We start from the raw sequence: 20,580 nt of genomic DNA, 5'->3' as shown, positions 1-20,580 counted from the left end.
AAATTAGCGAAATTAAAAAAAAACAACACCAGAATTTGTTGCTTATTTGTTGCTAATTAGTTGCTATAATGACGATTTTGTTGCTCAACCCGTTCGCTGAAAATCAGCAACAGTTCTAGCTTAACGTTAAGGTAGCGTGAAGAAATCGTAAAAAGGGATGGATTGTTGCAAAAATGCAGGTGAATTTGTTGCTAATTTGTTGCTGCATAAAAACAGTGAAAATTTTGAATTTTTTTCATTGGCGCCAAAAATAACACTGGCCACGTCAACTTAATTGTCGATTTTCGGTAGTGAAACATAAAAAAAAATTTGTTGCTCCTCACATCGTTCACTGGCACAGTATACAGAGCCAGCAACAAAATAGAAACCGGAAGTAGAGTTAATTTTGAAACCGGTTTGCTAGAAATTCGTCCACGCCAGCTTAACTGTCGATTTTCGGTAGTTAAACATAAAAAAAAATTTGTTGCTCTTCACATAGTTCACTGGCACAGTGTACAGAGCCAACAACAAAATAGAAACCGGAAGTAGAGTTAATTTTGAAACCAGTTTGCTAGAAAATCGTCCACGCCAGCTTAACTGTCGATTTTCGGTAGTGAAACATAAAAAAAAAATTTGTTGCTTTTCACATCGTTCACTGGCACAGTGTACAGAGCCAGCAATAAAATAGAAACCGGAAGTAGAGTTAATTTTGAAACCGGTTTGCTAGAAAATCGTCCACGCCAGCTTAACTGTCGATTTTCGGTAGTCAAACATAAAAAAAAAATTTGTTGCTTTTCACATCGTTCACTGGCACAGTGTACAGAGCCAGCAACAAAATAGAAACCGGAAGTAGAGTTAATTTTGAAACCGGTTTGCTAGAAAATCGTCCACGCCAGCTTAACTGTCGATTTTCGGTAGTGAAACATAAAAAAAAAATATGTTGCTCTTCACATCGTTCACTGGCACAGTGTACAGAGCCAGCAACAAAATAGAAACCGAAAGGAGAGTTAATTTTGAAACCGGTTTGCTAGAAAATCGTCCACGCCAGCTTAACTGTCGATTTTCGGTAGTTAAACATAAAAAAAAATTTGTTGCTCCTCACATCGTTCACTGGCACAGTGTACAGAGCCAGCAACAAAATAGAAACCGGAAGTAGAGTTAATTTTGAAACCGGTTTGCTAGAAAATCGTCCACGCCAGCTTAACTGTCGATTTTCGGTAGTGAAACATAAAAAAAAATTTTGTTGCTCTTCACATCGTTCACTGGCATAGTGTACAGAGCCAGCAACAAAATAGAAACCGAAAGTAGAGTTAATTTTGAAACCGGTTTGCTAGAAAATCGTCCACGCCAGCTTAACTGTGGATTTCCGGTAGTTAAACATAAAAAAAAAATTGTTGCTCCTCACATCGTTCACTGGCACAGTGTACAGAGCCAGCAACAAAATAGAAACCGGAAGTAGAGTTAATTTTGAAACCGGTTTGCTAGAAAATCGTCCACGCCAGCTTAACTGTCGATTTTCGGTAGTGAAACATAAAAAAAAAAATTTGTTGCTCTTCACATCGTTCACTGGCATAGTTTACAGAGCCAGCAACAAAATAGAAACCGGAAGTAGAGTTAATTTTGAAACCGGTTTGCTAGAAATCGTCCACGCCAGCTTAACTGTCGATTTTCGGTAGTGAAACATAAAAAAAAAATTTGTTGCTCTTCACATCGTTCACTGGCACAGTGTACAGAGCCAGCAACAAAATAGAAACCGGAAGTAGAGTTAATTTTGAAACCAGTTTGCTAGAAAATCGTCCACGCCAGCTTAACTGTCAATTTTCGGTAGTTAAACATAAAAAAAAAATTGGTTGCTCCTCACATCGTTCACTGGCACAGTGTACAGAGCCAGCAACAAAATAGAAACCGGAAGTAAAGTTAATTTTGAAACCAGTTTGCTAGAAAATCGTCCACGCCAGCTTAACTGTCGATTTTCGGTAGTGAAACATAAAAAAAAATTTGTTGCTCTTCACATCGTTCACTGGCACAGTGTACAGAGCCAGCAACAAAATAGAAACCGGAAGTAGAGTTAATTTTGAAGCCGGTTTGCTAGAAAATCGTCCACGCCAGCTTAACTGTCGATTTTCGATAGTGAAACATAAAAAAAAATTGTTGCTCTTCACATCGTTCACTGGCACAGTGTACAGAGCCAGCAACAAAATAGAAACCGGAAGTAGAGTTAATTTTGAAACCGGTTTGCTAGAAAATCGTCCACGCCAGCTTAACTGTCCATTTTCGGTAGTGAAACATAAAAAAAAAATTTGTTGCTCTTCACATCGTTCACTGGCACAGTGTACAGAGCCAGCAACAAAATAAAAACCGGAAGAAGAGTTAATAAATTGACAAATTTCTAGCAAACCGGTTTCAAAATTAACTCTACTTCCGGTTTCTATTTTGTTGCTGGCTCTGTACACTGTGCCAGTGAACGATGTGAAGAGCAACAATTTTTTTTTTATGTTTCACTACCGAAAATCGACAGTTAAGCTGGCGTGGACGATTTTCTGGCAAACCGGTTTCAAAATTAACTCTACTTCCGGTTTCTACTTTGTTGCTGGCTCTGTAGACTGTGCCAGTGAGCGATGTGAGGAGCAACAAATTTTTTTTTTTATGTTTAACTACCGAAAATCGACAGTTAAGCTGGCGTGGACGATTTTCTAGCAAACCGGTTTCAAAATTAACTCTACTTCCGGTTTCTATTTTGTTGCTGGCTCTGTACACTGTGCCAGTGAACGATGTGAAGAGCAACAAATTTTTTTTTATGTTTCACTACCGAAAATCGACAGTTAAGCTGGCGTGGACGATTTCTAGCAAACCGGTTTCAAAATTAACTCTACTTCCGGTTTCTATTTTGTTGCTGGCTCTGTACACTGTGCCAGTGAACGATGTGAAGAGCAACATATTTTTTTTTTATGTTTCACTACCGAAAATCGACAGTTAAGCTGACGTGGACGATTTTCTAGCAAACCGGTTTCAAAATTAACTCTACTTCCGGTTTCTATTTTGTTGCTGGCTCTGTAGACTGTGCCAGTGAGCGATGTGAGGAGCAACAAATTTTTTTTTTATGTTTAACTACCGAAAATCGACAGTTAAGCTGGCGTGGACGATTTTCTAGCAAACCGGTTTCAAAATTAACTCTACTTCCGGTTTCTATTTTGTTGCTGGCTCTGTACACTGTGCCAGTGAACGATGTGAACAGCAACAAATTTTTTTTTATGTTTCACTACCGAAAATCGACAGTTAAGCTGGCGTGGACGATTTTCTAGCAAACCGGTTTCAAAATTAACTCTACTTCCTGTTTCTATTTTGTTGCTGGCTCTGTACACTGTGCCAGTGAACGATGTGAAGAGCAACAATTTTTTTTTTATGTTTCACTACCGAAAATCGACAGTTAAGCTGGCGTGGACGATTTTCTAGCAAACTGGTTTCAAAATTAACTCTACTTCCGGTTTCTATTTTGTTGCTGGCTCTGTACACTGTGCCAGTGAACTATGTGAAGAGCAACAAATTTTTTTTTATGTTTAACTACCGAAAATCGACAGTTAAGCTGGCGTGGACGAATTTCTAGCAAACCGGTTTCAAAATTAACTCTACTTCCGGTTTCTATTTTGTTGCTGGCTCTGTATACTGTGCCAGTGAACGATGTGAGGAGCAACAAATTTTTTTTTATGTTTCACTACCGAAAATCGACAATTAAGTTGACGTGGCCAGTGTTATTTTTGGCGCCAATGAAAAAAATTCAAAATTTTCACTGTTTTTATGCAGCAACAAATTAGCAACAAATTCACCTGCATTTTTGCAACAATCCATCCCTTTTTACGATTTCTTCACGCTACCTTAACGTTAAGCTAGAACTGTTGCTGATTTTCAGCGAACGGGTTGAGCAACAAAATCGTCAGTATAGCAACTAATTAGCAACAAATAAGCAACAAATTCTGGTGTTGTTTTTTTTTAATTTCGCTAATTTTTCATCGCCAGCTTTACGTACCTCAACGACAGCTAACTGAAGGAACTTTTCCCACTTGACAATACCATATCGAAATTTGGGACCGAAAGTAATTTTAAACTAGCATAATTGCCGTATTATTATACTCTCGTCGGTTTCTCTGTTTCGTGGATATAAACCGAATTGTTATTTTCAGTGGAAACATTTGGTATATTATACACCTATTAGGTACATGTAATTTTGTCTTTGAAGGAAACTGGTGTAATTGCGTTATAGGAGTAATTAATTGTAGTCGCTAATTAAGGTATGGGTAATGTGTTGCCGCTAATGTTAACAGTTCAGTGAAGAATAAATAACTGTTACTTTTACAAATTGCTTAAACGTTTATTATTTAAGCAAAGTCAAGGTTTTGTATTGTCTTCCAATTAAATTCGAAAGCTTTTATTTCTGCTACAAGATTTAAAAAAACAACTAAAATTCGTTAATTGAAAGCTCTTTTATAGTATTGTTTTTATCCCCATTTTTAATTAATGGATTTACGTAGATATATTATTCAAAATAAAATGATTGTCATAAACGTTTGTTTACATAATTTATTTTAAATAACATAAAAGATTCAATAAATAAATACTTCCTAGAGTATGTAATCTGGTTTAGATATAACAAAACGGTGATTTCTAATTGTATAATTCAATTCAAAAATGGTTTTGGCGAAGCCTAGTTGAGTGAACAAATGTTTGGGTTTCATTAGGGTTTTGCGAGAGGTAAAATCACTGACAAATTCTTATTATAAAGTAATCTCTTAACTTATTTAACAATTACGACTAGTTGTTAGCCGTGGTTTCGCCTTCGTGGTCAAAAGAAATCCTCATAGATCTTCGATCTTTGGTCGCGATAAAAAGTAGTAGTAGTAACTATCTGGATCTCAAAACTAAAAAAAAAATTGGTTGTCTGTAAAGTCGGTTTACTGACGATAGTAGAACGTGAAAACGTCCGATTGTGCTTCTTTGTCGCTCGTTCCGCGCTCTCGCTTGCACTTCAAGCCTTACATGGAACGCCTCAGAGCGAGGTAACGCCGCATGAGTCATGTTTTTTCATGCGTGCATCCGGGCTCTATCGAATTATAAGACGTTGTCACGTCAAAAAACAAATAAGCACACCTTAACATTTTTAATATTAGTGAAGATAAGGATTAAAGGAATAGCCAATTCAACATGCACGAATGCACTTATATTTGATTTTATTAAAGGTCGCATCAACTGATTTTATCAGGCAATTAACAGTGGTATTTCGCGTCAGCAATGCGCGATCTTTCCTGGCGCCACGAAACGTTAAAATTTCACAAGCCTGAAAACCGAGAAGCTGGGTGATAATCACACGAATTAAGCCGTTAATCCCGGTGACTCAGTTCATGCTCCTAGGATAATTAAAGCGCGAAAAGGTTAAATTGATGGAGACGTTTTATGTTCATGTTGGCATGTGTTAAGAATTAAGACGGGCTGTTTGATAAATGGTGATTAATCGGCTGTTTGAAGATTGGCTGGTTTATTCAGGTACCTTCGTACCTCGTACGGTTTTCATTTTCATGTCACAGTTATTTATAAGTCATCATTTTAAAATTTTGGTTATTCTGATCTTGTTTATATACAGGGTGTCCCACTATTGGTATACTAAGCGCGAAGGAACTTGTAGTCTTGCATACACTGATCATGTAAAAAATACTTAAACAACAAAATTAAGTCAAAAAATTTTCGATAAATTTTTCCTGAAAATTCATATTTTCTTCTCTAGCTTCGCGCAGCCGGCATATACTGCTTCTCTAATGTGAGCATTTTCTCTATGAAAACATAATCTTAAACGATAGCTCACGTGCTGGTGGCAAAGTTGGGCGGGTTGCTTGTTATGGGTGTACACATAGTTTTAAAAATTCATCTATTTAAAAAAAAATGCGTCTGGAATTTTATAAGTATTTTTTACGTACTCAGCGTATGCAAAACTATAACCTCCTTTGTGCTTAGTATACCAACAGTGGGACACCCTGTATACCTGTGTTTAAATTTTTAGTACCTAATTATTTATACTCACTTTAACCTTTTTAATCCAAACAACCGTTAAGGCACTTGTCTATCCATTATACATATTATGAATAAAAAATGAAAAATATTCTCATTTATCTCATATTATGCGACGATTTTTATGGGTCACTATAAAAATATTAATTTACGTCATAAACACTTAAAATTGTTGAATAAAAGCGGCCAGAAACAAAAAGACCTCCTGCCATGGACAACGAAAATTTACATCGACATTTTCTTTTAATTGCGAAAACTGGAAGAAAATGTAGCAGTTTCATAATGAAAGACGTAAAAGCAACAAAACGAAAATACTTGTGTCCAATATTATCTGAAGAATGTCGTTGTGGCAGACGGCATCGTCCGTAAGGAATCTTCCCGGCTCCCATTGTCTTGCTGAAACTTCAGCCTTCGTTTTATTTTGTTTGGGAATCGATTTTTAGAAAAGACAAATGAAATACGAACAATAATTACTCATTATCGTAATGACAATCGTAATAGATTGATAAAGCAAACTTTTGATTCATAATTGAATCAATTTCAATACTTAAATGAAATGAGTAAAGTAGGACATATAATTACAATATGGAATTCGAGCGGAGCATGTGTGTACCTACGTTTAAATATGCATATAAGTTACGCATGCATACGTATACTGTATAATACAGTTGTATAATGATTTCATTACCGACTTACAGTTCTACAAATAGTCGTTCAGTACAACAGTATTTCACAGGTAACAATGGCAAATATAATTCAGCTGGAGCGGTTTTCGAACGCTAATGGCTAACTATATTTACATCGGCCATAACTCACGTCCAGTCCATTCCCACTGGTGAAGTTTAGAATCTGATAGTGGGAACTTATTGCCGGCTGTTCGTATGTGAATGCAAGAATACTTTCCTCCATACTGGAACACCGACTTGAATCCCGAAAGCAAATACTGAGTACGAAAACTTGAGACGTGAGCCGCGGGACGTCGTTGAGTCGCCTTATTTTACTTTTACTTTTAATATATTATTATTTAATGATGTGAACAAATTGTTATAACATTTTTAATATTTTATATGTCCAACATATAGGCTAGCATATCTTTTAACAAAACTTTCCATTTTTATACAAATACAACTTCTGACAAATACACCCCATGAACTATATTTCTTTATAAAAACGGTCTTTAAAAATTTCTTTCCATTTTTGTTTGTACAGTAATTCCCAAAGTCCCCTAGCAATAACGATATGCATCGCAATATGCGGCAAGGTTAGCCAACAGTTCACGGTCGCAATTCCGTATTGTCAATAACAGAAGCACGGTATTCCACAGACGCCGCTGTTCTTGAACAAGGGATTATTTCCCTGCCTTAGGAAAAAAGAGTGTGAAAACTTTAATTAAACAAGTTTGGTGGGAATCGAGCGCGAGACTTTTGTAAACGGATAATCGAAGCTGTAGAATCCACCTGAGAATGAATTCTAACATCTGACGGCCTAACAATAGCCCTCCCTCGGAAAGATGGCGTGATAGTGACGTTCGAAACCACTTTCTGAAGTTGGTTAAATTGTTTGCAGTTTTATAGAATTTTTATGAAGTTGTCGCGCTGACTGTGGACAAACTTCGTAATAAAATTGACTTGCCAACTTGAAGCGACCTGCTTCGCATATGTAATCGGCGAGAATAATGTTTGTGAGATCTACTTCTTATCATAATTCTACACAATTGGTAAATTCTAAAGTAGAAAACACGAAACATTCAAATTTACCTAAAATTTAAATCATTTCTGAGTAGCACTTTCAACATGCCTTTTTATTTTGACTTGTACTGCAATTGTACACAACATGCCTACTACGTTTATTTTTTCATAATATTACTTCCGCCATTACTAAACAATAACTGTAAAAAACGCTAAAAGTATAACCATTTATTATTTCATACAAATCTCCTGTTGCACGTACTTTAAAAGCTAGGTATGGTTTTCCTGAAGATAAATTATCGGATAATTAGTAGAGCAAACACAGCGCAATGTTATGAATCACTTTATAAACAATAGTGTTGATTGAAGGGTTTAACGTTTGCTTACTGTTTCGATCGATTGCGTTTGAAAAATATGTTTTCTAGTTTTAGATAAGTCAAAACATTGCGTTAATTATTCTAAATTACGCATGTTTCAAAGTGGTTAAAAAGGATAAAAGAAAAAAAAATGTAGCTTTGTATCAACAAACCAACTTTGTAAGAAAATTAGCTGTTAAGCAATTCAATGTACCTTCTATTTTACGCATTATAAAGCAACAAAAAGAAACAATAAGAATTAGCATACGTGTTTTCAACTATAAATGGAATAATGGATCTGGGTGGGACCTAATAGACGCAGGTAAGAAAGGAAAGGGATCTTGACTGACCCAATTCTTCAAGACATACCTCGCATCGTGATCACGTTTTTTCTTATCTTTTTGTTGTTTTCCGCTAAACAATATTGTGTGTTCGAAGTTCCCTATATTAAATTATGATATGATGTACGTGTACCTAATTCCAATAATATTGTAAATTTGTCACATTTTTGATAAAGGTGAAATTGTTAGAATTCCTTCCTTAAAGGTAGTAAATGGGTATTTATAAATTCGCATAAAATCCGATAGAGCTGATATTAAAAATGCATCACATTGTACCCTCGATTTAAGAGGTTATTTTTGTAAATTTTACTATCAATAATAATTTAGACTCGTGCTTAAAAACCCATCACTCACGCCAACCACATACATGACTGCATGAGCCCGTATATAGGCCACGTCGTACTGTATAACCTATATATTATATTTATTTTATAAATCTATGAACATTATATTATATTTTTAATTATATAAAGGTTACGTGATAAACACAGCGTATAATGGCGTTATAAAATTTTATTAACAACGATTAGTTGATGTAATGACCCAATGCAGCTGACACAGAGGGCTGTTAAAATGTTTGGTTAAAATTCCCGAAATATTTATGTTTTACTCGCATAATTACTATAATCCTGTATTGCAATCACGTACGAATTTGTTGATAAAATTAATCGCGGGATTATCAACATATGAATGTGCATCATCGTCTGTTGATTTCACAAGTGTCGTATTACAGCTCTACATATTTAGAAACCTAGTTGACCCTCGCAACTATCCATGCACTATGCAACACGAAAATAATTTTCGATTCCACCTGTTAGTTCCTGAGATTATTTCGATTAAACAAAGACAAACTTTTCAATCATACAAACTTTTCAACCGTATGATATCACTACATGATGTGGGTCGTGACTCGCGAGTAGTTATCGCGTACGTATTTTAGGGAGTTCCCTCGACGTATCTCGACGACAAAAGATTTATCCATTAAATCTTTCGATGGATACTGTGAAATGTTAAAAAATCATTTTTTACGCTGGGCTATCCCAGTTACCTTTTACTGTTTTGATGTTTTAATATTGTTTAGTACAAAAGATCTTCTTATATGCATTTCAAATAATTTTCAGTGTACGTAATCAGCGTCTGAAATACTACAAGTTTCATTGACTACATAATAATTCTAAAGAAACCATGACAATTTTTATTACCATCAATCTTAACATATATCCAGCCAAAGTCGTAAATTATTCATCATACAATTGCTCTTTGTTTTAGTAATAGTCCCTCCAGGAGCAGTTAAACTTTTAAGCAATAAAGTTACATATACATTATAATGATTATAGCACATTTATAAAAGTTTTCCTAAACGATTTCCGTGACCCGCGATTTGAATGTAAAATTTATTTTCGCTGGATCAAAATGAGTTTTAACATTTAAATTTCAGTTTAAAATTTTATTACTACATATTTTTATAAAATTGAGACTAGTTAACTTTAAAATAAAAAAGTCAGCAACACGCTATTTTATATCCATCTATTTACATGCATTTTATTTATTTTTGTGGCTGATCGAATTCTTCGCATAAAAAGGCAATTTGTTGTGAAATTTCGGACATTTTAAAATCCGATGTTAAGCCGTACGTAACGAACATTGGGTCTACCGTGGAGGAAAGGGTGGAGGGGGGAGGGGGGGGCACTCGATTGCCATTCATATTTGCAAATTGTATGCGTGTCGGTGTTTGTTGAGCCATTCGCCGCAATCACGATACCTCGATACCTCAACAACAAACAAATGTTATCGAACACGTAATGAATATCAATATTGAAAGTATACTTTGGCTTGAAAGCTCTAACGTCTTCTTTGGTTTTGTAACCCTTATTCCCTGGAATCTTTTGTAGCGAGATATTCTACGTGGAAGTTTATCAGACAGCATTATGATAGTATTTTTAACTTGGAATGTTTTATTTTTTAACGCTACCTTTGCTATTATTTAATTGTGTTTATTTGTTATATGTTTCATTTAGTTTAATTATTATTTGCGTTGGTTGTACTATTTTATAAAAACAAAATATGCATTATATATTGCCTAATGCTTATGATATAGTTACGAAAAATAATTTAGGCAAAATATTATGTTTGGTAGCTTCCATATTTACTTGAATATGCTAAGTGACTTTTATTTTGTTAGAATGTCCTCTATATACGATTATTTTCAAATAAAGCCAAATAAAAATCAAAATAAAATAATACCAGTAAGTATTTTATTTGTCCAAACACAGAACTATTTTTTGTCCACTCGACTTTTATTTATTCTCCCTTGTTCCTTATTACCTAAAGATTAGAAACAGATAAAAATAAGTTTCAAAAAACAAGTTGGAAAAATTCTAGCCCATTCAGCTTAAACTGAATTGATATTTTTAGGATTTCCACAATCTTGGTCAGATTCGAATTTCGTCGCCGTGCTTGAAATTCCTTGCATAGCGGTGTCATATTATTCTTGCTGTAAAAAATAGAGTTGTTCAATCCAAATATCTATGGTCTTACCACAAAAAAATTTAAACACATTCTAATTTTAAACCAGGGATACACACTTTAATAGTTGTCTATGTGAAATACGACAAAATTAGATTAAAGAGAACCCGCGCTTAAAGATAACCCTTAAAGAAACCCGGTCTAAAGTTTTTTTTTTTTTGGTAAGACAGCTAATGTTCAGCTGTATCCAAAACAATTGAAGATACCGTAACGTGGTAACGAACATATTTTTCAGTAAGGGTATCAAGTAACGATATTTTTACAGACGTGAAGATGACATATGACGAAGAGAAGACATCTTGACGTATGTTTTGCGGTTGCCCTGTGTTCCCATATGTCGGCTATTTTTAACTTACACTTTGAAAGGGTTTATGACTTTGTTATTATGCGTTTACGTAAACTTCTGAAACATAAATAAACTGCATTAACGAACGAGAATGATATCTTTCATGCTTATGTTTTAACCTGGATTTTGAAGAGCTTTTTTGTAGATTTAGTAAATATATTTTTAACGTTTGCTTCAGTTTTAATTAAAATCTAATATCATTCTATATAATCATTAACTTTTTCGAATCCAAACGTCTTTAAACAGCATACAATTTCAGAATTAAATATTAATTGCCGGGTATTATTTTGTAAATATCTAACTACCTGCATAATAGATAATGTACCTACATAACATTTTTAGCTATCATTCAAACCGAAAAAACTTTATTTAGCAACTTTATAAGCAAAATCTTGTGTTCATAAAAATGTGTCAGGTATAACTAAATTGAAATGCACGCGTTGACTTTTACGATCCCCCGGGCCGGAGTTTCTCAAGCCATTTCGCTTATCCTTTACTACGAACCGCTTTCTCAGTCTGCCAGATAGATTTTGTTAATTATATAGTGGACTGCAAAGCTTTGGCTATTCCAAGGTATTAAAGAAGGAAAACTCTGATATAATTCGATTGGCATTCAAGTTCCTCTAATGGAAACTTAATTTAATACATAGATTATAATTAATAAACTCAATTATGTTCAGTTTATAATTTACATATTTAATTAATTTAGAAAGACAGGAAAAAGTTTAGTATCCACCACAGCTCAATTAAATTAGGTTTTAATAATATTTATTTACATTCGTTCGGCTTGGTTTCGATCAAATAATCAAGAACATTAATATTAATGAAATAATGGATTAAGATAATCAAATGAAAATAAAGATACCGATAAAAATAGACGCAAAACATTTCTTTTAAGTATATTGAAACGTGTACGGGTGCAAATTACTACACAAAAAGAAATCGTATATAGTACAGAATTAATTTCCTAGTATAACAGATTACTAACGAATAGAGAAGGAATAAAATTCCTTTTGCTGTAGCCTGGATGTCGATGTTCTGAAGTGTTTCGGATTCAGTCATTCATGTCGAGATAACTGCCAACCATAACATGTGCCTTGTTCGTTTGACGTTGTTTAATAGTTCAAATTCCTATTGTCCTTTTACTTTAGCGTTAGCTACTATAAGGCGCGGGACAGGGTGCGCTATTGGCTATTTCCAAAGTTCTTTCATACAAAATGTAGAAGAAAGACGTGGTGCAAAACAGGTTGAAGAGGTGCGCTTATGGCACGCCCGCGCCCGCGCCGCTTGTGTTTGATTTTATCATGTGCTATAAAAATAGCTGAAAACAAAAGCAAAAATAACACCACATAAATATTTTATATTTAAAGACGAGGAAATTATCTTAAACATATACTTATCTAGAAATATTATATAAACGAGACAAGATGGGAAAAAGAAATTTAAAGAAAATTCAAATAAAACATCTACCAACACTTTTTTTATGAAAAATACATTGAAATTTAAGGTCGACTTTAATTATTTATTATTAGAAGGTCAACATATAATATGTCGTTATTTGGATTCTGAAATTAAAATAAACTTAATAAATTCTGTTAACAAAAAATTTCACGTTAACTAATCAAATAATTCATATCAACCGCGCGCTTTTCAGAATTCTCAAGTACGTTCACAAAACTTGCATCTGTATAAAATTACTACGAAATCGTGAAAGTAAATTCATGTTTATTTATTTACTTAGATGTTTTAATTAGGTTGATGTAAGAAAAAAATGAGAAAGTACAAAACATAAGCAAACATCAACCACTTGAATGAAGTGAAATTCAAAAAAGTTTGACCAAACTTTTCAAGTTATATTATAGCCATGTCAGGTCATTTTATGCGATGTTCTTTGTACGACGATCATTGTTCTTTGAACTTAAGTATCACTAAAACGAAGAGCCCAACAGTTTTCCTCAACAACCGATTACTAGTCGCCTCCAGGGAAGATGCGGAATACTTATCCAAGAATAGTGTCCAACGCCGACTCAAACAATGTAATGTCTTTCATTCATGTACACACACTGCTACGTTACTACGCTGTGTGAGTCTAGCACCCAAAATCGCATGCGCGCAGCATCTGTGTTTCTTCCCCTATCTCTGGTCTTCAGTTGTGAAACGACATCAGTGCCAACTTTAGGAGTCGACTTACAAGCGTTCACAACAGAGTTGTAAGTCGTGTAATGCTCGTAGTTGAAGCTTCAACATGAAACGGCATGGCAATAAGCTTCCAGGACTCAGATTTTTTAGATCTCTCTGGTTCGCGCGGTAGCGGAGACGTATCTTCGCGCGCTTGTATTTTGTTACGTGACGAAAACTAAAACTGTTAGACGACGGCTGAATTTTTGAAGTGTTGACGGAAATATCGAAATTAGCGTGTGTTAAGTTTTGTGTTAAGTGAGTGAACATTGGTTTGAACGATTTGGAAAGTGATTTGAAAATAAGTAAGTTTACCCATTATTTAAACAAAGAAAGTAGAAATATAATTAATGGAGTTAAAAATAAAAACAATGGCTATGTTTCTAAGCAAGTTGCTGATTAAATCTACACACTTGTTTTTCGTTTAACTGAGATGTTATCTTATAAAATTACATAAAATAATATGTATACGTAAAATGCTATAATTTATCCCACAGCACCAATCTCCAATATATCTAGGTAGTAGTAAAATAAAATAAAAATATTTTAATAGTATAATGGAAATATGCTAGGTACATGAATAATTTGTCAAACATTTGGATTATGAGTCATAATAAAATTTATTATATATTTAATATATTTACAACGTTTTTGGGAAAGTAATAAAAACATTAAAGAAAGTTCATAGCTTGTTTATTATTAACGGATACTATAAAGTTTTAACAACTTTATTCTGTGTTCAGATCTTGAATAATGTTTATTAATTTCTTGATAATAAAGATGTTTTATAATTAATGAAACAGACGATCTTTCTTAGCCTGAAACATTTATGAAAATATTGTTATGTACGCTCTACGTTGATAAGTAATGAATTAAGTGTTATGTAGTAAGTTATATGTATTATGTAGTTACTTTTTTTATAATTGCGCTTGAATTATCTGTCCCTTTTTGTGTATTAGATAGAAGGTAGAAGGCATGACGTATGTAGAGTTCATTTGTAGTGACAATTTTAGGATCTTTCTTTAGATCGCAATTATTCTTATTTTAAGTGTTTGTAAATGGTAATAATGTAAAAAATATCTTATAGAATAACAAAATCATTAGACTCTGGTGAGTTAAAAAAAAATATGTTATTTGTTATAGTATACCTATGTGTCTGTGTTTGTATTATGACGATAAACTCTACAACAACATACTTATAGGATTTATACTGAACTAAGTACTTTCCAGGTATTCTAACTGGTAGTTGGAATTCCTGAAAAGTTCCTTTACGCAGTAAAGAGGCACAAAAGATTTATAGCAAAGGTATTTAGGTACTTATTTAATAAATGTAGATATATGTACTACAATTTCGCCTTTATTAATTCATAACTTTTTTTATTCGTTTGTTTTATATTTTTACGGCTGAACTAGCAATTAGGCTTGCATTAATTAAATAATTGCATAATTTATAGATTGATATAAACTAAATGTTAAGTTTATATCAATCTATAAATTATTGTTGTATTGTTCTGAGAATAAGGATTTGTTATCAAAAGCACGTGCATATTAATTTTGTCACAAGAAAAAACGTAAAGGAAAAATGAATTCACGGAAAATCCTATCCTACTAATATTATATAAAAGCGAAAGTTTGTAAGAATGTATGGATTAATGTGTGTTACTTATTCTCGAAAACAGCTTATCAGATATGTATGAAATTTAGTGCAGATAAATAATATTGTCTTGTTTAGTACATAGGCTAATTTTTATCTGGGTTCCACGTAGTAGAAACGAAATACAGTTTTATAGTTTATGAATGTGTTCTGTTAGCTTATCTGTCAGCTAAAATTGATGATAATTTATAAAAAGAAGTCAAATTAATAGCATATAAGAACAAAAATTGAAACAAGTGGCGTTTTGACGAGACAATGTGAAATTCGTGCGACAGCTTTTGATGGAATACCATGTATTACCCTAGTGTAGTGAAAGAAAGAGTTTTTCCTTAGGTGATCACTCTTATTACCTACTTACAGTTGTAATAGTTTATCCATATAGATAAAATGTATATGCTTATGTGTATCCGTAAAACTTTTATTTTCACCATACACTATTGGATAGTGTACCTATCCAGTAGTTGACAAGGACAAGACAATGTTTGAATGTTTTTTGAGCAGAAAAAAAATGTATACAAAACTAACAATGTTACATTATACTATGTCCCAAGAATAGAAGCCTGGCAAGTGGCAGTTTTACAATTTGAGTACAGACTTTTTTACACGTAATGCACATTGGCGAAATATCTCTTTACTAATAGAGAATAAAAATTATAATGCGTACTAACATTTTTTAATTTTGCCTTGTTACCCCAGAAATTAACACCGCTACAAATTGCAACTTGTCATAAAATGCAAGAAAAATTATTTGAACAGCATTTGAAAATTATAATATGGAGAAAAGTATGAGAAACTAGTTTTGAAGTTAAAACTTAGAAAAAATAACTGGAAGTCTCTGGGAATTTTTCAATGTTCAATTTATGATTTGAATTTTGAACGCTGAAACCGTATTTTTTCATCGGCAATATGGTTAATATATGGGTCAAATGTTATCATTTTTAATTAATACTGCATATTGAAATGAAATATTAAAGTGTTTGGATTTAATTAAATATATTATTTCAGTTTACAATATTATCATTACGTATTCAACGTATCCTGTTTCATTGTAATTATAATATGGTTATCGAAAATATTTGATATTCCTCAAACCAATAGTACCATAAGTAAACTCGTATTTTTATAACTGCAACTAACTTGATAAATATTTAAACAGCTGACTTAACGATTTATATTTTGAATCGATACGTGTGATACTATTTAAATGTTTTACTAAACGCTTATTTGTGACATAGCTATAAAAGTATTTATTACCCCGGCCCTATTTAAAAACACGTTAATTCAGGGTTTCTCACTTCAAAGAGATCCTCAAGATTAGAAATATAAGTGCCATCTCAAAATTCATTAGGTGCGGGTGCTTACATCTAAAGCGGAGCCCCATTCACTCTGCTCTTCCTTACGATGTTTTAATTTAATTTTTAATGTATGATAAAACGATTAAAAGATAAGAAACCTATTTAATTTGAAAATTTCTGATTCATTTGAAAAGAAAGACGTTGCGATATTCGTTTTTAATATAAATATTCTAAAGATCTATTTAAAGTGATTATTTTTTGCGGGCAACCCTAATTTGGTAAAATAGGCCGGGGCCAAAGCCATTCATTTTTGTACAATACAAATAGCCTAATTTACACGCCCTATATCAACAGTAATTCAACAGTATTTCATTTTACTTGTAAATCTCGCTTCAGCTAGTTAGGAAATTGGCCGAAAACGTTGAAAAAAAAGAAGGCATTTTATATTTTTTTATAGGCATCGTATTATTTCATAATAAATTATTAAAAGACTGGAGTCGTTGTAAACACGAAATAAATTTATTATTTTGTTGTTAATGTTTGATTGATGTTGAAATTCTATCCTTCATCAATTTACAGAAGGTTAACAGGATGTATTTAATGTTTGGGGTGTCATTAGAAGTCACTGCACACTCACTATAATGATCGTATCGTGTAAAGGGAACTAAGTAATTACGTGCAGGCTTAAATGAATACTAGGTATGTTACAGTAAAATTTACGTTATGATGCGCAAGTCTTACAAAAAAAATTCACATAATGTCTACATGAAGTTAAATTATATAAATTGCACGGAATAAACACGCTTTATTAACAACAGGGAAACACTAATTTTCGTTTAATAATAATTTCAATAAATATTAGTATCAAAGCTGTATAACTTGGAAATTGATATTCTTATAACAAGCTGAGAGCTTCTGAATTATTGTGTTTGGATATTTAATATAAGTCGATCGAAACTTTTAAACGCGTTATAATTTATAAACCAAATGTAATAGATTGCTTCTATCGCTCGTGGTATTTAGTAATAACATTGAGGTATTTATAAAATTTGCTATTTAATAGCAATTCAATCATGCAATTTTCAATTCTTTTCATAGTTTGTGCTATTTGGTATAAAATTTGCAATTCGTTTTACATAAATTTAATAATATTCGTCGACGAATATTTGAACTAAATCCTGTTTGAAATCGATTGAAGTTAATGTGATTTTTACAATTAAATTATGATTATAATGTGAGAGTTGATCTAATTTTAAACATGACAAAAAAATAATGTCCCTAAAAAGAATTATAAGAGGACTATGAGGACACAGTGACAATTATATGAAATAATTCCCTGTTTTGTACGGCTATAAGGAATCAAAGTCCCTCTTGCCAACAAGCACCTTTATAACAAGCTCCCATCCTCAACGAGATATAAAACATAATAGCATCACATAAATACTTCACCCATGACATTGTGCGATATAAAATAGCACAATTTACGCCTAGCTAGTGGCACGAGTGTTTCAAGAGACCAGTTAACCCTTGTCAGAACTTTTTCAATTACGTTAGCGCGATAACATACGCCTAATACAAACATATTTATTACAACAAAGTTCGTAAGGCAGGGGAACTTCTGAGAGTGGTTTGCCATCGAGATATTGACGACTCCGAGATGAAAGCTCATTTGAGTTTTGGATGCCTTAACATAATTGTTTGTGTAATTGAATTGTTGTTTACTTTGTTGGATCGATGTAAGGGACTTATAAGTTTGGAAGACATAAAAATGCTAATTGATATGTGGATTGTGGATTTATAATCTTAGTATTCAACTTTAAATTCTTTTGAAGTTCACAATTTATAGTTTGATCTGTATTTAACAATAACAATTAAAAAACAATGTAGAAAACCCTTGTAACAAAAACATTGTACAAAATGTACAAAATCTGTACAAAAATTTGCTTTGTGCTAATTAATGTATTATTAATGTTAGAATGTTTAGTCACGTTCTTGATTGTAATTTGTATTAACTTAAAACTACTTTTATAGGTAAGTAACTTTATTTAAATCCGTGCTTTAATTAAACAGTACTATTTCTAGCACAAATAAATACAAATAAAATATTAAAGCAGTTCTGAAAATCATGAAACGTTTCGAGCAAAATAATAGTAGATCTATATAGTATGTGTAATGTAAAGCTTGCCTAACCATTACCGAATTGAATACAGAGTGGAGCATAATTTATGTGTTTTAGTTTTAAAGTTACATTAAATAGTCCCTCCAAATGTAACGTTCATTTAATATGGACTACACTCTTGAATGGATTATACGCATTAACGTTTCGAAAGCAGAAGCCTAATGGTAAATAAAGTTTAAGAGCGGAGTAAATTTTCAGTTATTTAAAAGGCCTGATTATCTCAGTTCGTCATAACAGAAAATCGGACCGTCCCACTAATTAACAATCTCATTTCAGATAATTTGACTACCAAATGAATTATTCGTACTTGTAAATAATCAGCGTCAGTTCATTATCGTATTGCATAAGTTAATTTTGCACTTTGGTCCCGTGCGTGTAGTATTTGTGTTTTGCTTAATTATAGTAATTGAAATATGATGTTGTTGTGCTACAAATCATAATAATGTCACCTATTTTGAAATAGCTGTGTATTTGGATATGTGTGTAAAAATTGTGAAGCGTTTCGATGTGTGCGTTGGAAAATAAAACGAGAAAAATAACGCTACATTTTCGTTTGATGTTATAGTTATTTCTGCGCTATATTTAAATTATGCTTGCAATTATGTTTACAAGGTGGAAGGAGTTATTTTCAGAATGAATTACCAGAATAAACGCAATTATTGTACATAAAGGTAAAGTATTTTTTAATACTGATACTTCATAGTACGAGGATTAAACAACTAAATAACTATTGCAAATAAGACAGTCTGAAAAAGAGAATCAATAATGTTTTTTTTGCATTGAAAATCAAACCATTTGTGGATTTAAATCTCTACCGAGATTTCTAGGTCAGCAGGCAGAGGTTCAATCTGTTCAATTTTCGGTTTTAAAAAATCCATGTTGAAACTGTTGTAATATATCTCTCTACCGTACCACTAGAGGCATAGCCTATAGGAATTCGCTTTTTTAAGCAAACAACTATTTCACGTTGTTATTTAAAAATACCATTGGTTATTTTGTGGTGAAACTAAAAAAAATAATCAATTAAAACACACAGAATATACAAAATTAATAGGAAACACTTTATCATCATATCTTGCATTTAACTTAACCTTCCGTGCACCATGTGGGGTTTAATACACCCCAGCCATACAAAAAATCTTTGTATCTTTTCCAAACATTGTGCGAAAGTCTTGAAACCTCGTGTAGCTGGAGTTGCGACCTTGCCAGACCTCTTAGCGACATTGGTTTAGTAATAGCGTCGCAGACGCGGTAAACGGACGCCGTCAAAGTGCAGCTGGGTGTCAGAAACCCCACGTAGTTCGGGACGTCCACTAAAAGGTGAGCAGTATGGTGTGATAAAATACGACTATTTTTATATAAATATTTATTTAATTTGTTTTTTTTATTATTTAAAATTATCTGAAATTGTTTCTAGGGCTCATTATGGCTCATCACATCAATGAAGATGCAATAATATCCGCACTTATGGAAGAAAATGATAGCGATACGGATGAGCTGTTTCTACGTGGAAGTGAAGATGACTCGGATCACTTGAGCATTCAGTCTGAAAGTGAAAGTGAAGAGGATGTACAGGATATTAATTTGTAAGCTATTGCATAGCTTGTATCGCGGGCCTTGAGCGCGGGGAATGAATCCAGAAATTCCGTAACGAAAAACCTCACGCTCCCCACTCCAACGGGCACGGAGGTGTGGCTTGAAGGCATAGCATGCAATATCTTTACCGCGGCAGTCCCCGAGTGCCACACGTCTTTTTTTTTCTTAAAGTCTAACCCATAGAACATAGTCTTATTTTAGTTGGTAAAAAGTACTATTTCTGTTACATAGCCTAAAGATATAATAAATGTTTATAATATTTGATAAATTTATTTTATTTTTAACCTCTTATAGTCAAGGGATAATAATAATATACACATTACAAATTTACAATAAATACTAGCTATAAAAACATGGAAAGATTATTGGGTCCAGGAAACCCCACGTA

The 20,580-nt window shown here is 33.0% G+C and overlaps 1 long non-coding RNA gene across 1 annotated transcript; it reads left to right on the top strand.

Moving 5' to 3' along the window:
- The first annotated feature begins 19,707 nt into the window (after nt 1-19,707).
- On the top strand, nt 19,708-20,580 carry LOC149900186 (uncharacterized). The gene is made up of 2 exons (XR_016457849.1): nt 19,708-19,916; nt 20,014-20,580. It is a non-coding gene; the product is annotated as an uncharacterized LOC149900186 (long non-coding RNA).

Source organism: Colias eurytheme, chromosome 19 (genome assembly GCF_061535395.1).
Source record: "Colias eurytheme isolate Ceu_HAF_F1 chromosome 19, ilColEury1 Martin Lab GWU primary, whole genome shotgun sequence".
In the NCBI taxonomy this organism is placed as follows: Eukaryota; Metazoa; Arthropoda; class Insecta; order Lepidoptera; family Pieridae; genus Colias; species Colias eurytheme.
The sequence above is the reverse complement of the archived record's forward strand: the minus strand, read 5'-3'. Positions and strand labels throughout refer to the sequence as shown.